The sequence below is a fragment of the Physeter macrocephalus genome, chromosome 5 (assembly GCF_002837175.3).
Source record: "Physeter macrocephalus isolate SW-GA chromosome 5, ASM283717v5, whole genome shotgun sequence".
Classification (NCBI taxonomy): domain Eukaryota; kingdom Metazoa; phylum Chordata; class Mammalia; order Artiodactyla; family Physeteridae; genus Physeter; species Physeter macrocephalus.
Window position 1 is genome coordinate 3,822,396 of NC_041218.1, and position 17,486 is coordinate 3,839,881.

At 46.5% G+C, this 17,486-nt stretch overlaps 1 protein-coding gene across 1 annotated transcript in view; it reads right to left on the bottom strand.

Moving 5' to 3' along the window:
* Positions 1 to 17,486, bottom strand: part of DPP6 (dipeptidyl peptidase like 6) — an 824,646-nt gene that overhangs the window by 602,355 nt on the left and 204,805 nt on the right. The window lies entirely within an intron of this gene.

Below are 17,486 nucleotides of genomic sequence, written 5' to 3' on the forward strand. Positions count from 1 at the left end.
CGGGTGCACAGGCAGGTGGCAGGGTCCTGGTCTGAGGTCCCTCAGCGAGTCCACAGCAGAGCGCGGGCCGCCCCAGTGCCCCCACTCTGAGTCCTCTGGGCGTGGCTTCGGCCCCTACAAGGGAAACGGGCGGCTGGTGCATCTGGGGGAGGGGTGATGCAGTCACTGCTTCACGTTGCCAGGTAGGCATGGCGGCACCCCGACCCCAAGACCAGTTCACCGGTCCTGCCTTCCCAGGTCTTGTCGTCCGCTTGTCCGCCACCGCTGTTCACACCCCTTCCTCACCTCTGGGCAGGAGGTTCACACAGCACAGCTCACTTGCTGGGTTGCCTCGAGTGAGGACAGCGGATGAAAATCACACCCCTTGATGAGTCTCGGAGAAGCAGGGTCCCGAAGTCAGAGGAAAATTCTCCTGGCTCCAGAGATCACGAGCTCAAGACTGGTGGGCCGCGGGGGGGGGCGGGGGCGCAGTGTGTGGCCAGGAGGAGGACCAGATCTTCTCGATGCACAGCGGCCAGGGCATCCAGGGGAGACCCGTCGTGCCCCTCGGGGTGGCAGGGGCTTTGCCCCATTTTTACCAGACTCATTTTCTGTAGAAGAAAATCTCTGCTATGGTGGTGGCCAAATCCTCCATCACTCTCCAGACATCTTCAGGATGGATGCTGCCTGTCACCTTTAATAGCCTCAGTCATTCGGGGACAAAAAGAGCAGGAACATCTCTGGACAACCTTGCTTACAAAAGGCAGGGCTCGACCCACCTCCCCTGCTCACAGCTGATCTCGCTTTTCCTGCTCTGCCAGCTGCTGCTGTTTAACTAAGGAAGGTGGCGAGTGACAAGAGCCCCTCTGCTGGGCCTTCGGGGAGTCTGGTTCCAGAAGTGTGGCTGGGCCACCGGTCTGAGTCAGCCACGCAGACGGACCCACTGGGAGGCAGACGACGCGCCTGGTCTCTCTGCGACTCCCGGCTCCTGTTTATTCTTTTTTCTTCTCCTGGGGACAGAATTCTTGGAAAATAGATGACAATGGCAGAGAATAGGTCGCCATGCGATTTGTCCAGATGCATTACAACATGGCATTTACCTAAACCAGTGGCATAAACTATTAACTTGGGAGGCTTTTTGCGCTAAGTAGGATTTGTCCAAACCTAAGACAAGCAACCCAGCCATCAGGAATGAACAATGAGACTGTGGCCTTGGGGAGGCCAGGGAGCGCCAGGAGAGGAGAGCTGCTTCCTCGACCCTGTAGCTGGACGGTCCCCAAGGCCACAGTGAAGCTCCACCAGGAAGGCACAGACGGCCTGGGGAGAGGGACAGCGCCATGTGAGGGCTGAGCTTGAAGGCCGCTTGGCCACTGACTCTGGACATTTGGGAGCCTTGCCTTAAAATTCAGGTCCTGTCAATAATTCCCTCGCCTGGAGGAGAATGTGCTTTTCGAAGTCACTTGACAGATGAAGGCCATCTCCTTGCAAGGCCATCAGATGACCCTGCTGCCTACCTAAGGGAACTCTAGTGCATTGCCTGGTCTACCTTCCATAATGGTCCGAAGCACCCATGACCTGTATGGTCCCAAGGACCCCAAGGCTCAGTCTCTGTCCTGAACATGCAGCCCGGGGGTTAAGCATCACAGCCATTTTACTCATGGCCTCTTCGAAGTGCAGAGAGGATGAAATTGCCCCAGGCTGTTGATGAAGCTGGAGGCTGACTGGAGACCTGGAACTGGCGATCACTTCCTCTTTTCCCCATCACTAGACAAAACTGTCTCCCATCTCGGTGACTGTAAAAGAGCTCATGTCAGTTCCATGGTTTTGGAAAACTGAATCTATTCTTTTCCAACCTACGGCATACAAACTATGAAATACTTAGCACACTGATCAAGAGCAGATATATTTTAAAAACAATATGGAGGAATTAGCTATATTTTCTTTGAGGTGTATTTCAGTATGACAGGGAAAAACAGATGACAAATGGTTCTTGAGAATGTAAGGATAAACGAGTTTACCAAAGACCCCCGCATCTTTCTTATCGCCAGTTGATTTGTCAGAGTGAAAAACACGCCAGAGTTTTCTTGCAAAAAGTTAAATTGTTATCTCTTTAGAGACTTTGCCTTTTTCTATATTCTACGCACATCAGTGCTCTGCATATGTTTCATAAATGCACAGAAATAATCAGTCTTAAAGTGAAACTAAGATCACCTCTGTATTGTGATATCAATGCTTTTTCTCATGAAAAATATAAGAACCTACCATGCTTCTCAAAAATTATAATATTCATTGTGTTGCCATCTCTTCACTTTTTAAAAACATTTCCTCACAAAAAGTTACTATAGCTGTGTTTTTAAACACACACACTCACTCCCCGCCCCCCGCCCCCGCACAGCACACGGGCGTACCTCGGAGATACTACGGGTTTATTAGTTCCAGACCACCACAACAAAGTGAATATTGCAATAAAGCAAGTTACATGAAATTTTTGGTTTCCCAGTGCATATGAAAGTTATGTTTACAGCCTACTGTAGTCTATTAAGTGTGCAATAGCATTATGTCTAAATAAAGAAGATACATACCTTAATTTTAAAATACTTTATTGCTAATTTTCTGGTGGTGTCTTTAGGATTTTCTATGTATAGTATCATGTCATCTGCCAACAGTGACGGTTGTACTTCTTCCTTACCATTTGGATTACTTTTATTTCTTTTCCTTGTCTGATTGCTGTGGCTAGAACTTCCAACACTATGTTGAATAAAAGTGGCAGGAGTGTCTTGTTCCTGATCTTAGAGGAAAAGCTTTCAGCTTTTCACCATCGAGTATGATGTTAGCTGTAGGTTTGTCATATGTGGCCTTTATTATGTTGAGGTATGTTCCCTCTATGCTCACTTCCTGGAAAGTTTTTATCGTAAATGGGTGTTGAATTTTGTCAAAAGCTTTCTCTGCATCTATTGAGATGATCATATGGTTTCTAGTCTCCAGTTTGTTGATGTGCTGTATCACACTGATTGATTTGTGGATACTGAAAAATCCTTGCATCCCTGGGATAAATCCCACTTGTTCGTGGTGTATTATTCTTTCAATGTATTGTTGACTTCAGTTTGCTAATTTTTTTTGAGGATTTTTGCGTCTGTGTTCATCAGTGATATTTACTTGCAATTTTCTTTTTCTGTGATATCTTTGTCTGGTTTTGGTGTCAGGGTGATGCTGGCCTCACAGAATGAGTTTAGAAGTGTTCCTTCCTCTGCAATGTCTTGAAATAGTTTGAGAAGGACAAGTGTTAACTAGTCTCTGAATGTTTGATAGTATTCACCTGTGAAGCCATCTGGTCCTGGACTTTTGTTTGTTGGGAGTTTTAAAATCACTGTTTCAATTTCAGTACTGGTTATTGGCCTGTTCACAGTATCTTTTTCTTTCTGTTTCAGTCTTGGGAGATTGTACCTTTCTAAGAGTTTGTCCATTTCTTCTCGGTTGTCTATTTTATTGGCATATAGCTGTTCATAGTAGTCTCTTATGATCTTTTGTATATCTGCGATGTTGGTTGTAACTTCTTTTTCATTTCCGATTTTATTGATTTGGCTAAACGCCATCTGAGCCTTCAGTGAGTTGAAATCTTTTTGCTGGTGGAGGGTTTCAAATATTTTGAGATTTACCAAAATGTGACACAGAAACACTAAGTGAGCAAATGCTTTTGGAAAAATGGTGCCAATAGACTTGCTTGATGCAGGGTTGCTACAAGCCTTCAATTTGTAAAAAAGAAAATGCGATAACTGTGAAACACAATAAACTGAAGCATAGTAAAATGAGGTCTGCCTGAGTGTGTGTGTGTAGATATAGATATTTATATATAAAATATAAAATTTGCCAGTTTAACCAGTTTTAAGTCTATAATTCAGTGGCAGTAAGTACATTCACAACGTTGTGCAACCATCACTACTATCTATATTCCAAAGTTTTTCATCACTGCAAAGTGAAAATCCCTAACCACTAAGCAATAAGTCCCTTTTCCTCTCCCCAAAGCCCATGGTAACCTCTAACTACTTTCTCTCTCAATGAATTTGCCTATTCTACATATTTCAGACAAGCAGAATCATAGAACATCTGTCCTTTCTGCCTGGCCTATTTCACTTAGTATAATTTTTCAAACTTATCCATGTTGCAGGATATATCAGAACTTCACTCTTTTTTGTTTGAGTGACATTCCTTTGTATGTAGAGACTGCATTTTATGTACCCATTCAACTACTGATGGACACTAGAGTTGTTTCCACCTTTTGGCTATTGTGAGTAACGCTGCAATGAAAATTGCACCCTCATTATCCGCGAACTGCATACTCAAGTCCCTGTTTTTAATACTTTGGGGTACTTTAGCTGTTTTTAATTTCAGAAGTACAATTAATCGGTTGAAATTTGCAAGACTTATCCACTTTAAAAAAAAATAAATTTATTTATTTATTTTTGGCTGCGTTGGGTCTTCGTTGCTGCGCGCGGGCTTTCTCTAGTTGCGGCGAGCGGGGGATGCTCTTCGTTGTGGTGCGCGGGCTTCTCGTTGCGGTGACTTCTCTTGTTGCGGAGCACGGGCTCTAGGCACGCAGGCTTCAGGAGTTTTGGCTCGCGGGCTCTAGAGCGCAGTCTCAGTAGTTGTGGCGCGTGGGCTTAGTTGATCCGTGGCATGTGGGATCTTCCCGGACCAGGGCTCGAACCTGTGTGCCCTGCATTGGCTGGCGGATTCTTAACCACTGCGCCACCAGGGAAGCCCTATCCACTTCTTATGTCTTGCAAATCATCTCATAGTCTTGGCAGAACCCAGTAAAAATTACCCCATTGGTCTATAAATCAGCTAAGACCCGCCTACAACAGGCACCTCTCAGCCCCATAGACCACAGGCTGACCAGGAAGGGTTCCAAGACTCACTCCCCCAATTCTCCAGTGACCATGATCAGGTGTCTTCTTGTGACTCAGTCCGCATTTGTCAAACAGGGCAAATAATCCTTTGTGTATCTAATGTGATTGTCAAGAGAATCAAATGAGGCAATGTTTGGAAAACCTTTGAAATGCAAAAAGCTCTATGTAGCACAATATGCTATTTTTGAATTCGAAAACAGCTGTTTTCATGCATCTGCAAAGAGGACTGAAATGATTTGGGTCCAGAAGCACCTGTTCCCTTGTCCTCATGGTGTCAGAATCACGAGCCAGCGACAAACTTGCCCAGGATAGTACAGTATCCAGTTTACCCCATGTAGACGGCGGGCATCTGATGTCTGCTCATCATGCTCTCATATACCTGGGGTTGCATGGAGCTCACTCTGAGTCCTTCCTACTAGACCATCTGAGCTTCTATCTGGAAAGATACCAGGATCATCAAGGATGCTCAAGGTCTGTCTATACAGGCCTACTTCCCAGGCATCCTCTTTGTTCTTGGAATTCCCACAGTACCATGTGCTACATGAGCTTCATAACAAAGACTGTATATGTTTTCTGTTATTATGATTACTGTTTGCCTGGAATGGAGAGTGAGTTCCTTGAGTAAAGGAGCCACGCCTAGCCTACTGTTGTATGTACCCCACGCATGTTGCTTTGCCTTCATAAGTACTCATTAAGTTCCTGTTGGTGATGATGGTGGTCTTGTTGACGATGACAGTGCCGATGGCTAACCCTTAGTAACAAATACCAAGTTCCCAGCATTCTTACAATTCCTGTGTATTAACTCAGTTATCCTTAAAAGAACCCTGTGAAGTAGATCATTTCTATCTTCCTCTTACAGATGGTAAACCTAGGCAGAGGAAGTTGAAACGGACTGCTCCAGATCACACAACTGTGTCAAGTCCAGGATTCAAAGAGGGCATCTCTTACAGATTTCAGGCTTGGATAAGCTACGCTAGTCTTCTCTCAGATGAGTGGTCTAGGGCAATGCAAGCGGGGTTCCAGGGTTCAGAAGCTGAGCAGATCATATTAGTGGGGCCAGTGGGGTAGGTGGAAATGAACCCAGTCCCAATTCGGAGAGAGCTACGATGAACATCACCGCCTGCTCCCTGACGAGGGAGGGACTGGAGACAGGATGTGGGTACCCTGACCCTTCAGGTACGCCCAGGTATTGCCCCTGAGACCAGAGTGAGACATCAGATGTGTTCCGACTCTGGCCTGAGCAGGATGCCCCGGGAAGTTCTGGCATTCGGAGGCGGGGGACAGGGAGGGCTCCAGAGTCACCCCCTCTCATTTGACCTCCTGTTATATATGGACCAATTATGACTGCTTCCAATCCCCTTAGAAACCACGGAATATTTCTCTGCCCAAACACACAATAGAGTTTTTGTTTTGTTTTGTTTTGTTTTCTCGTGGACGGTCTTCATTTCGATGCCTAGCTACTACACACAAGCCATTATGTGTGAATTCTTTCCAATAAGCATACACCTTGATAACATCTCCAAGGAAACCGCCCCTAAGAGAAGGCCCAGTTTTGAGTCTAAAGCCAGGGCTATGCCCAAGGTCACGGGCACACTTGTCTCAGCCTGCAGCTTCCTCCTGAGGGATGTGGGCAACAAAGGGAAAGAAAGGCCCAGGAGGAGGAGACAGTGTAAAAATTATCCACGAGGGATGCAAACCAAGACCCGAGGGGAGGCTGCCTCTGCCTCGTTTCCCACGCGCTGCTGCAAGAAGGCGTTTGTGGGGACCGCTGGGTGTACTGTGTCTGGGAGGATAACAGCTTCAGTGAAAGAGCAGTTACTGGATCGGACAACGGAGCAAAGATTACCTGGCCAAGTACCAGCATCAAAGGCAAGCCAGGGATCTGCACCTTCCTGATGGGGCCACAGGCAGAGTGGCAGACGGAGGGACAAGGAGGCCACCTACTTGCTGAGAAAATGCCCGGCTCTGTCCCAGCCCCCCGCCAAGACTCCCATTACACGGAATTCTCAAGAAGACTCGCTTAGCGGGAGCTGACTCTTCCTTTGACAGTGAAGAAACTGAGACAGGAGGTTAAGTCGCTGAGATAAAGTCACAGAGACCCACGTCTCAAACCAGTTCGTGACTCCAAACCCCGCACCAGTCCATCTTTGCTGCGCTTGACACAGAGGATTACGGGAAGCTCTTTTCAAGCAGGAAGAAGGTGGTTCGCATTTCTCTCAGGTAGCAGGGTGCAGCCCCCCCTGCATCAGAGAGAGTTCAACATGCAATGTGACCCTAAAAAAGGGGCCGCTGATATAAACATGTTCTGGTGTTAAAATCCATCTGTGCAGCCAATTGCAAAGCATTGCACGCTTATTCCAGAGATATTATACCCAGACACAAGATGCATTTGAAATACCACTTAGCATGATATCCTAAGATCTCCTGGGTACACAATGGTGGTAAATCTTTGGACCTTGTGACACCTTTGATTTTTTTAAAAAATTAGTCAAGCTGCGTAGATTTACAATTGAACAATGCTTGTGTTAAATCGTATGATACTATTTGGATCTATCACTCAGTTACGATAATGAACATAGAGATCCAAGTGTGACTCATATGATTCCGAACACAGTTCCCGGGGGGGAGCAGCCCCAGCACAGGGAGTGCCTGTCGCACGCCAAGCCTGGTACCGGATGCAGCATCTTTAGATGCTGGCACCTAAAACTGTATAAATCCTGGCATTTAAAACTGTATTCTTGTTACGTAACAGTTACATGTCTCCCGCTTACCACCTGTGTGCCTTTAGTCAAGTTTCTTAACTGCCTCCGTTTCCTTACATGTAAAAATGAAGCGGTGACTGTCCTAACCTCACAGGCTGAATGACATGTTAATACGTATAAAATGGTTAACACAGGGCTGGTTTCAGAGTGTGCTACCAACTCAGGTCGGCTCTTACGTCGCATTATTGGAACAAGGAGGTGTGAGGAAATAGAAAAGTGTCGATACTGTGATCTTCCTAGGAAAGGATTTTTTTTTTTTCAGCATCTTGACTGGAGTCTAATTGCTTTACAACGGTGTGTTAGTTTCTGCTGTGTAGCAAAGTGAATCAGCTCTACAGATACATATGTTCCCTTATCTCTTCCCTCTTGTGTCTCCCTCCCTCCCACCCTACCTAGGAAGGATTTTTAACCCGCAAATATGTTGTAATTGGAGTGGTAATGAACTCACTCATTACCATTACTAATTAAATCCCAACGTAAATTGAATTAGTAACCAATTAACGAATAGGCGTAACCACGGCCATCGTGTACTGAACGGCCACAGGAGACCACGTCCAGTGTTGGGTACATCGTGCTGCCTCCCTGCGGCAGCCCTGCCCTGATGACACTGTCTCCTGAATAAAGGAACCAACGTGACATGTCTCAGGTCATGGGCAGAGTACATGGAGGGCAGCTCCCACCCAGGGCCTGCTGTCCCCGAAGCCAGAGCTTCCTGCATTCACGCCACAGGCAGGCCTACAGTTCAGCCTCAGAAGTGGGGCTGGTTTTAAGAGATGCTTCCCCAGAAAGATTTGCTCCTTGAGTCCTTAGCTCAAGTCTGTGAAACTCAAGGGAATAAATTTACGATGTACATTTGCATTTAGTCTAACCCTGCAGAGCTCTGTGATGGAACCTTTTAAAAAATCCACTAATACTAAAATAACAGTAAGAGGGACCACCGTGCTGCTTCCAGCAATGACAGGCCAGCTACACTTCCACGATCTCAGAGCGGTTTCTCCCGTTGTTGGACCGTTTGCATGCAGTGGTGGAGGATAAACAATTATTTTACTTTTCTTTATACTAAATGTAACTTTTCTTCCAATATCCTGCTGACTATTCTCCACATCTACTGAGAGTTATAAAATGTTCTCAGCTTTGAATAGGACATAAGCATAACAATGGCATAACAATGGCCTAATATGCTTATTATCTCAATAGGAAAAAACAGGATATTTTCTAGGGTTTTAGAATTTTCTTTTTTTTTTTTTTCCCCAAAGGATCATCCCCTGTGCAGTTAGGGCATGAGCGTTCTTCATTGAAAGCTAAATCCATCTGAGGACAGTCTAAGAGTCAAACCTAATCAAAGGAGTTGCCAACATGCTCATCAATAAGCAAGACCCTTAAATAGGCAATGTGTACCACCCCCAACGCGATTAAATGTCACGTTTCATTCAGCTCCTTCCCAGCGCTCAATAGCTTTTTCTAGGCGTTTACCTGGATTCAGAAATCAAACTAATGAGACTCTGCAATCTAAACACAATTATCGTCAGCACCACAGTAAGAAGGCTCCAGTTAACACGACACTGGTTTTTAAATCCACACACACGCATGGCGCATTACTCTAAATACTGCTATAGTCACACGTCTGTCTCAATAAGGGATGCCCTTCGAAGCTACCACCTCAGAAAGCCAGATTCTCATCCCCAGGATCCTGCCACCGATGGCAACCTAGGAATATCCTGACGAGGGTCGGTTTGGGGACCACAGCTGAAAATCAGTCACAAAATTTCATAATCATTCTTTAACCCTACAGGAAACATCTAGATTGATCAACCATGGTATTCTCCACACGTGCCTCCAAATGATTAGACCTATGCCCCCGCACCCAGACACAGATCACACACACACACGCAACACACATGCCACGCACGCACCACAAGCACACACTCATACACACCACACACACACACTGCACGCACACACACAGGCACGCACACATACACACAGGCACACACACACACAGGCACGCACACACACACAGGCACGCACACACACACACTGCACGCACATACACACACACTGCACGCACACACAGACACACAGGCACACACACACACACTGCACGCACACACACGCACACAGGCACACACACACACACTGCACGCACACACACACACTGCACGCACATGTCTTTCCCTAAACGACTGTGATTTAATATCATCCAACATTTTCAAAAAATGGGGTGAAGATGTTCAAACACTTCCAGACAAATTTGGAACAAGAGGACCCTTCATAGGATGCGGCTCTTACTTCATAGGGGCCCCTCTGAAGGTGAAAGCACTTATTTGGATGGATAAGTTCTATCACGACTGCTCCAAACTCACATCACCTCACAGTCCAAGGTTTCTCCTTGTCCCTACTTTTCATGCGAGGAAACAGATATAAGTGCTATATTCCTGATGGATAGGACCGTATATGACCGTATATTTATAGCAGTAAAATGCAGGTTCTAAGAGTAGTTTGGGTCCCACTCTTCCTGTCTGAGTTTTCCCCAAGCTGCTTATGAAAATAAGGCAGTAAGTGAATTCTTTGTGGCGGTCGCCTGATCCAACAGCAAATGAAAGCTATTTAGAATTTTTTGGAGTTTAAAAACTGTTTCTTCAAGTATTCTGAGTTAATTTTTTTAACTTAGCAAGTTGGTAAGTGGCCAAGATATTCCTGTGCTCGTGCTTGGTATGTGCGGGGTCGGGACCCCCCTGCCCCGCCTCCACGTCTGGAGGACAGACTGTCTGCATCTCCCTCACTTAGTGAAGCAAAGTCCTCCCTTAACTCGGCTACAGGGAGGGTCTGGCGCTTTCCCTGAGTCGTCCGAGCCATACCCATCACCCGGACGGGGGGATGGTCAAACCCCCTTCCTCGCGGTTATCCAGCAAACATGTGAGGAGACTCTAGTTGGTCTGGGCAGCTGTGTCCCCCAGCACGTCACCTGCCAACAAGGTTGTTCCACGTTGTACGGGAAAAGCAAACACATCAACAGACTTTGACAATTCAGAACAGCTAGACAAGGATAGAGGTGAACGCTTTGCTCTTTGCCACCTTTAAAATGTTACTTTTTAAACCAAAGGAACAAACAGGTCTTCCTAAGCTAATCACTCCTTCGGTTTGTCCAGGAACGGGTATTACCTAGTCTGATTTTTTTGCAGTTCTGAAGAATTCTGAGGATTTGCACGATGGCCAATGCTCTAATGCAAAGAGTTGATCCCTTTGTCTTTCACGGACTTCTTATTGGCCAAGTCACCTGTTTGCTGACATTTATTTGTAACCTCCCAAATCAACACTCGTGGCACTTTTGTGGTCATTCGTGGACGTGCACACGGTGGAAACAAATTTGTCGCCTGATGTGCACGTTCGCAGCGGAGGTCCCCAAGACATTCCTCCGCCATCTTGTTTCAGCTCATACCGTAAACAAGGGTCCTGCCCATGGTCTACTTAGTGCCACATTTCCCACATCTGTGTGCTATTTGGCGATGATTTCATGGTTTAAAATGGCCCCTCAACGTCACACTGAAGGGCTACCTAGTGCTGCTAAGTGCAAGAACGCTTCTCGAGCTTCTGAATGAAGCACGAGCTTCATTCAGGCATGGATGACAGTGTGCTGACCACGCGCTCAATGTGAAGGAATAAACCACAGATATTCAATAAGGTGGCCTTTAAACAGAAACACTGTTTCATCTCCTGAAACATTTCATTGTTGAAAGGCTGAAGGGTCATGAACATCAGGTGGACCCAAACTGGAATGACCTGGGGGTGACCCCAGGAAAGCTCAGTTAGCAATTCTGAGTCAGCTGCCTCATTTCCAAAATGGGACTAATAACTGCCCACGGGGTTTTGGTCTGTATCTCTAAGATAACGTCCATCAGTTTGGGAAAAAACATGACCAACAACAGGTTATCAATAGGAAGTGCTCATCTTATACCTCCAGGCTGACCCCCATTCCAGGTTAAACACTGACTACCTAGACACCAGCAGCGGCTGACAAATCTCAAATATCAGAGCTACAGGAGCAGAGTCTGTATTCCTAAGAGTTTTCAAACTGTGTTCTGAATTCAGAGCTATTAGCTGTGGAGAGGGCGGACTGAGGCAGTGAGATGGGGAGGGAGAAGGGCCGTGATCACAGACCGAGTCCTTCACAAGAAGCAGGGGAGCAGCCTCACTGGCTTGATCATTCTTGACAATTTTGACATTCACTAGGAAGGAGCAACTGATTTATTTACCGTGTAACAAGTCCCAAAACAAACGGCTCAGGGCAGAAAGGTCCAAATCAATAGGTCTCCTAGAAAGCAAATCAGGCGATTTACCCGTGTGAGGACCACAGGAGAACGTGAGCTCTGAGATCTCCACGTCTGGAGACACAGCTGCTAGCCTTCGTCGTGAGCACGCACCTGGGGCAGGTGTGCCCAGAGACAATCAGGGGAACCGAAGGCCTGCGGGGAGAGTGGTCAGAGTCTATCTCCATCTTTGACCACAACCCTCGGATGGTCACGTTTGCCAGAAATGGGGCTCAGTGGCCTGGGATGGTGCTAAAGCATGGTAACAGTGATGGAGATAAAGCACTGTGGATTACCAAAAAAAAAGGTCAGTTTTAATTAAAAAAAAATTTATTCCTAACATTTTGTAATAAAATACAAGAAAAGCAGTGACTTCAGAACTCACTAGGGTTAAAATTATAGCCATGATTTCCCAAAGCCAGGTTTGGAATCTAATGTACATGCAGGCACTGAGATGCTTTTACGATGAAGGTAAGTGAAAAATCAAGACAGTCTCACAGATTTTGATAACTAGTGTCTGAGGACAGGAAAAAAAAAAAAATCTTAGTCTGCATGTCCGCATTTAATTCATTGAGGAATTAGATCTTTTTCTTATGGGTATGGAAGAATCCCAATTCAGTAAACACTAAAATTTAGGGCCTAACGCTTCTGGGTGCCAAGAGGTCAAAGCTGGCCCTCGACCGCAGGTTGGAGCTGTCGGTAGGCGTGCAGATGGTCAAGGGCCGAGTGGACGGATCTACTCTCACAGAGCAGCTGGCCGGCGCACAAGACCAGCTCCAGGTGGAAATGGCTCCTGCATCCCTGCAGCGGGAAACTGGCTGCCCTGCTTGCGTGCGATAATTTTCCTGGTGTTGCCCAGACTGGAGAAGAGGAACCATGGAATCCCACGGACGTGCCGATCGGAACTTAGGAACCTGGCAAGAAGGTTTCCATTTCACAATGAGGAGCTTTGGGTGAAGGAAAGGGACGGGGCCATGACCGCAGGATTCTGCAGTTGGAAAGGTGCTGGGAGATGACAAAGCAGCCTGTACGTTTCCTGCTGGGGACCCCAAGTTCTCAGGGCTTCTGGGCAAACAGCGAGGGAGCTGGCGCCTCAGCCACCGTGGCCTCCACCACCACGCGGCACCGCTCCCCCTTAACGAGACCTTCTTGTTATCTGGCTTTCTCGCTTCCTGAAAGGAGCAGTGGAGGCAGGGACAGACGTTTATAGAGAAGCACCTAGGATTGTTCCAAGGAGAGTGCGGTTTTTCTCCTAATTGTGAGTGCTGCTATGACTACGTTTTTCTACTTGTGCCGAATCGACTATACTGTCCTGGCTACATCTCGAGAGAAATCATGCTAAAGAACAAGCCATCTTACTCCCCCAATATCTTCCACATAAAAAAGCCCAAAGTTTATACTTCACTTTCAAATCGTTGTTTAAAACATGCTGCTTATTAATAAAAGTGGATGTAATCAGATAATCCACAAAAGGTGAACACAGTGATTTGTTCTCTTTTCTTTTTGTGAATCTCCCATGGTGAGGTGCGTTGTTCCACAGATCATTATCCACCAACAAGACTGTATTTCACTTCAGTATAAAAAGTGCACCGCCCCCCAGTATGGGTAACGGCCGCTTGACAAACGTGAAGCTAATGGTCATCATAGCAGGGAGAGAAGCCCTTGCCTTGCTGCACAGCCTGGATGGCTCGCTGGCACAGCTGGCTGTGACACGAGCCGGGTCTCGTCATGAACTTCTGTTGTCTTTGGGGGCAGGGGCTGGCTGCTCTAGCCCTGATCCTCTACCTAAAGCTCTTCCCCGCACATCTGGGGGTCGCCCACCGCGCCCCGTTCTCTATTCTGCTTCCTTCACTGTACAGTTGGGTGTCACAGCTCATGGCAGAGAGGCTGAGCTGAGCAGGGAGGACCCTCCAGGACTGGGAATTTCAAGGTGACTGGACAAATAACGATACAGATCAAAAGATCCTTGGGACAAAGGAAGTGGGAGAGATAAACAGCGCCCAATATTTGCTGTGTCCACAGATCAGTGGAACTCCTGCATATTCTAAACAAATGAGGTTAAATATAATTCACAATAGCCAAGACACGGAAGCAACCTAAGCGTCCACTGATGGATGGATAAAGAAGATGTGGTATATATATATATATATATATATAAACAATGGAATATTACTCAGCCATAAAAAGAACGAAATAATGCCATTTGCAGCAACACGAATGGACCTAGAGATTATCATACTGAGTGAAGTCAGACAGAGAAAGACAAATATCATACGATATCACTTATACGTGGAATCTAAAAAAATGATACAAATGAACTTATTTCCGAAATAGAAACAGACTCACAGACTTAGAAAACAAACTTGTGGTTACCAGAGGTGAAAGGTGGTGGGGAGGAGGGATAAATTATGAGCTTGGGATTGACATATACACACTACTCTATTTAAAATAGACAACCAACAAGGACCTACTGTAGAGCACAGGAACTCTACTCGATACTCTGTAATAACCTATATGGGAAAAGAACCCGAAAAAGAATAGATAACATGTATAACTAAATCACTTTGCTGTACACCTGAAACTAATGTAAATCAAATGTACTCCAATATAAAAAATAAATAAGTGAAAACAAAGAAAAAAGAAAATCACCCCCCCACCCCCCCCGCAACAAAAAAGAAGTCCTTTGTGAGGAAAATGGTAAAAGAGCCTTGGTGGGAACAAAATGAAAAGGGTTCATTTGCTTGATGGCACGTGACTCTCTGTGCTTCTGCTTTGGAGAGCTAGGTCTTACAGAGCAGAAGTTCTGGGGGCTCCATGAACAGAAACCTCTGCAGACCTGAGGGCGGGTGGGTTTCAGGGCTGGGTGTCGGGGCAGCAGAGGCTTGTGATGGGAGTAGCTTGGCTGCAGCATCAGGACACCGGAGGAACACCCGCCAGCTCCTTGTTCTGTTACCGACGTAGGTCCAGGGGCAGTCACTGTCAAGGTCACCTCTCATCCGTCTGCGGCTCTTTCCTGAGCACGTTAAACACCTATGTATGTTTCCCGTCATTAACACTCCTCATGCCCCCATCCCCCGCCCCGCTCACCGCCAATGGGGATTTTGAAAGGAACATCAGTGAAATTCTAGAGATCCCCAAATTTCTAAAATCCAATTCCAAATAAGAAAAGGGAAATTTGGCTGCACGCTTAGCAATGAATCTTTAGGTGAAATTGAAGTAGCCAGCACACTACGGGTCAGACCACCTCCGTGGAGTTTTTACCCAGGCAGTGTTCAAAATGCTTCCCTTTGGATTAATGTCCGTTTCGATTATACTAATAAAGGATATGAAACTAAATCCCCAGCTGTCCCAAGAGGGCCGTAAGAAGTAACAGAGGTGCGTTCTCTGTGGTCTGAGGTAATGTACTAAGTGAAGCATGTTTTTCACTTTGATGAACATTCCATTTAATTAAAAGTAAATATTAGGAGAGCCCTGTCAAGAATGGATGGAACATGCAGGCCTATTTCAGCAGAAGATGCAGAACACGTATGTGGACCTTTAGATCAGTGCAAGGCCCTGTGCCAGCAGCTGGGGGTTTGCAGGTGAATAAATCAGGCTGTTTCTTCTCCAGAAGCTACTCATCTGTCCAGGGAGAGCGATACACAGAGTCTATCACGATGCTGGATGTAGAGGGGTTTTTCAAGCACATTTTACTTCAAACGAGGAAACTCATTACGGTGGTCCTTCGATTTCACCTAAGGGTTTTGATTACAGTCTTTATCCAAAGCATCACATTAATAAGTCAGTCTTTCCGGAAGGCAAGTCTATGCGGTGATCCCGGACACAGAGGTATCTCCGGGCCGCAATGAATCGTACCGTCTGCCTTCGTTAGATTCCTTTCTTTCAGGGGATGCCAAATGTACTTTCAGATCCGACCTTTGGGACATTTTTGTGTCATTTTAAGGGAGGGGCAGCCTGATGTCTCGTGTCTAGTGCTGGCCCTGTGGCTTCTTCTGGGACCCTCTTATAAATGCCAAGGAAGGAGGTTCTCTGTCTCAGGGGTGGTCACGGCACTTGCCGGGCCCGCTGAGCAGGTGCCCTGGAAATAGGAAAGCCTGTCTGATTGGTCTCCAGCACCCACGGTAAGTGGAGGGAGTTGGGTTGTTGAAGTGATAAGGGTCGCCCGTCCCTCAGGGCCTTGTCTTGAGGCCTCCTGGTCACTGCTGGCCTCTTTGTGTCCTGCTTCTTGCTCTCCTAGCTTGTTCTGTATCCGGACCAAAGGGAATCCCATTCTACCCCCCGCCCGTTCCAATTTCAACACGTTTCCTGCTTGTTGCAACCAGTGGCACCACTTCATCTTTGCCCCCTCCCAGTCTGCTACCCCAGGAAGAGGCAGCCCTGGCCCCTGTCTCGCTGGATTGATGGATAAGCAGGGTGTCGTTGAAGCCTTAAACTCAGTAGACACAAAATAAACGGACAATAAGCCATTGACATAGACGGGAGCGTCAATCTTGGAGCCGCGTGTCTCCCCTCTGACCAGAGGAGCTGCACCTTCTGAGCTGGGAAAACAGAAACAGACATCCGGGGACCATGGAAACTTCCCAGGAAAGTGCTTAAGAGGATGACCGTGAACCCAGTCCTTAATCACAGCTCATTATTACCACAGTATATCTTGTCCACTTCAGAACCCCCCTATCTTTTGGAAATGGAGGTTTTCAATAAAAGGAGAGATGGTCCACAGGGGTCGGGGCAGCGCTCAGGATGAAGAAGGAAACCCACGTGCTGAAGCGCTGAAGGGCCCCATTCTTCCGAGTTTTGTGTGTTGGGATCAGGATGAGCTCCGGAGCCAGGGTGGAATATTCCGCTACAGGTACACAGGGAGTGGGGACGCCAGCACCCTTGTTTACACGGAGGCGAAACCATCCCCTCCCCTGCATCGGCATGCCTTCACTTGACTTCCCCTTTTGACATCTTAGTGCAAACTTTGCCATAGCAAAGGCTGGTCTCAGCTTCTTCCTCTCCCAGGGAAGAAACCTCATGTGCCTTTGACCCAGAACTTACTGGACGTTTCCGTCTGACCTGGGCAGCTCTGGGAGCTGGGCGATGGGACCAGCCATTCCCCTCCAGGTACTTGAAAGGCCTGGATGGATGGTTCTCAGGCCTCCCCAGCTTCTAGATTCCATGATTCTGAGCTCTTACTTGATAGCCTACATGTATTGTATTTCACTTTTCTTTAGGAAAGTGATTTTTTCCTTCTGTCCATTCAAAATGGGTTCTCCTGTATTATCAGTTCATAAACAGTAATGATCAGATTTTCTAAGTTGATGGAAAACATTATTCCTGTATAGAAACCTGGCCCGATCAGACTGACAACAACAGCACAGGCTGCAAAAATTGGGTGATGACACTTTGTCTTTAACTGAACAACAAGAGGATTAAATACACTTAATAGTTACATCACATGGTGAATATGGGAAACTAACAATGTAAGAGCAAAACATGTTCCTCCTTCAACATGAATTTCATCTTCCCTCTTTAATTTGAAGGGAAAA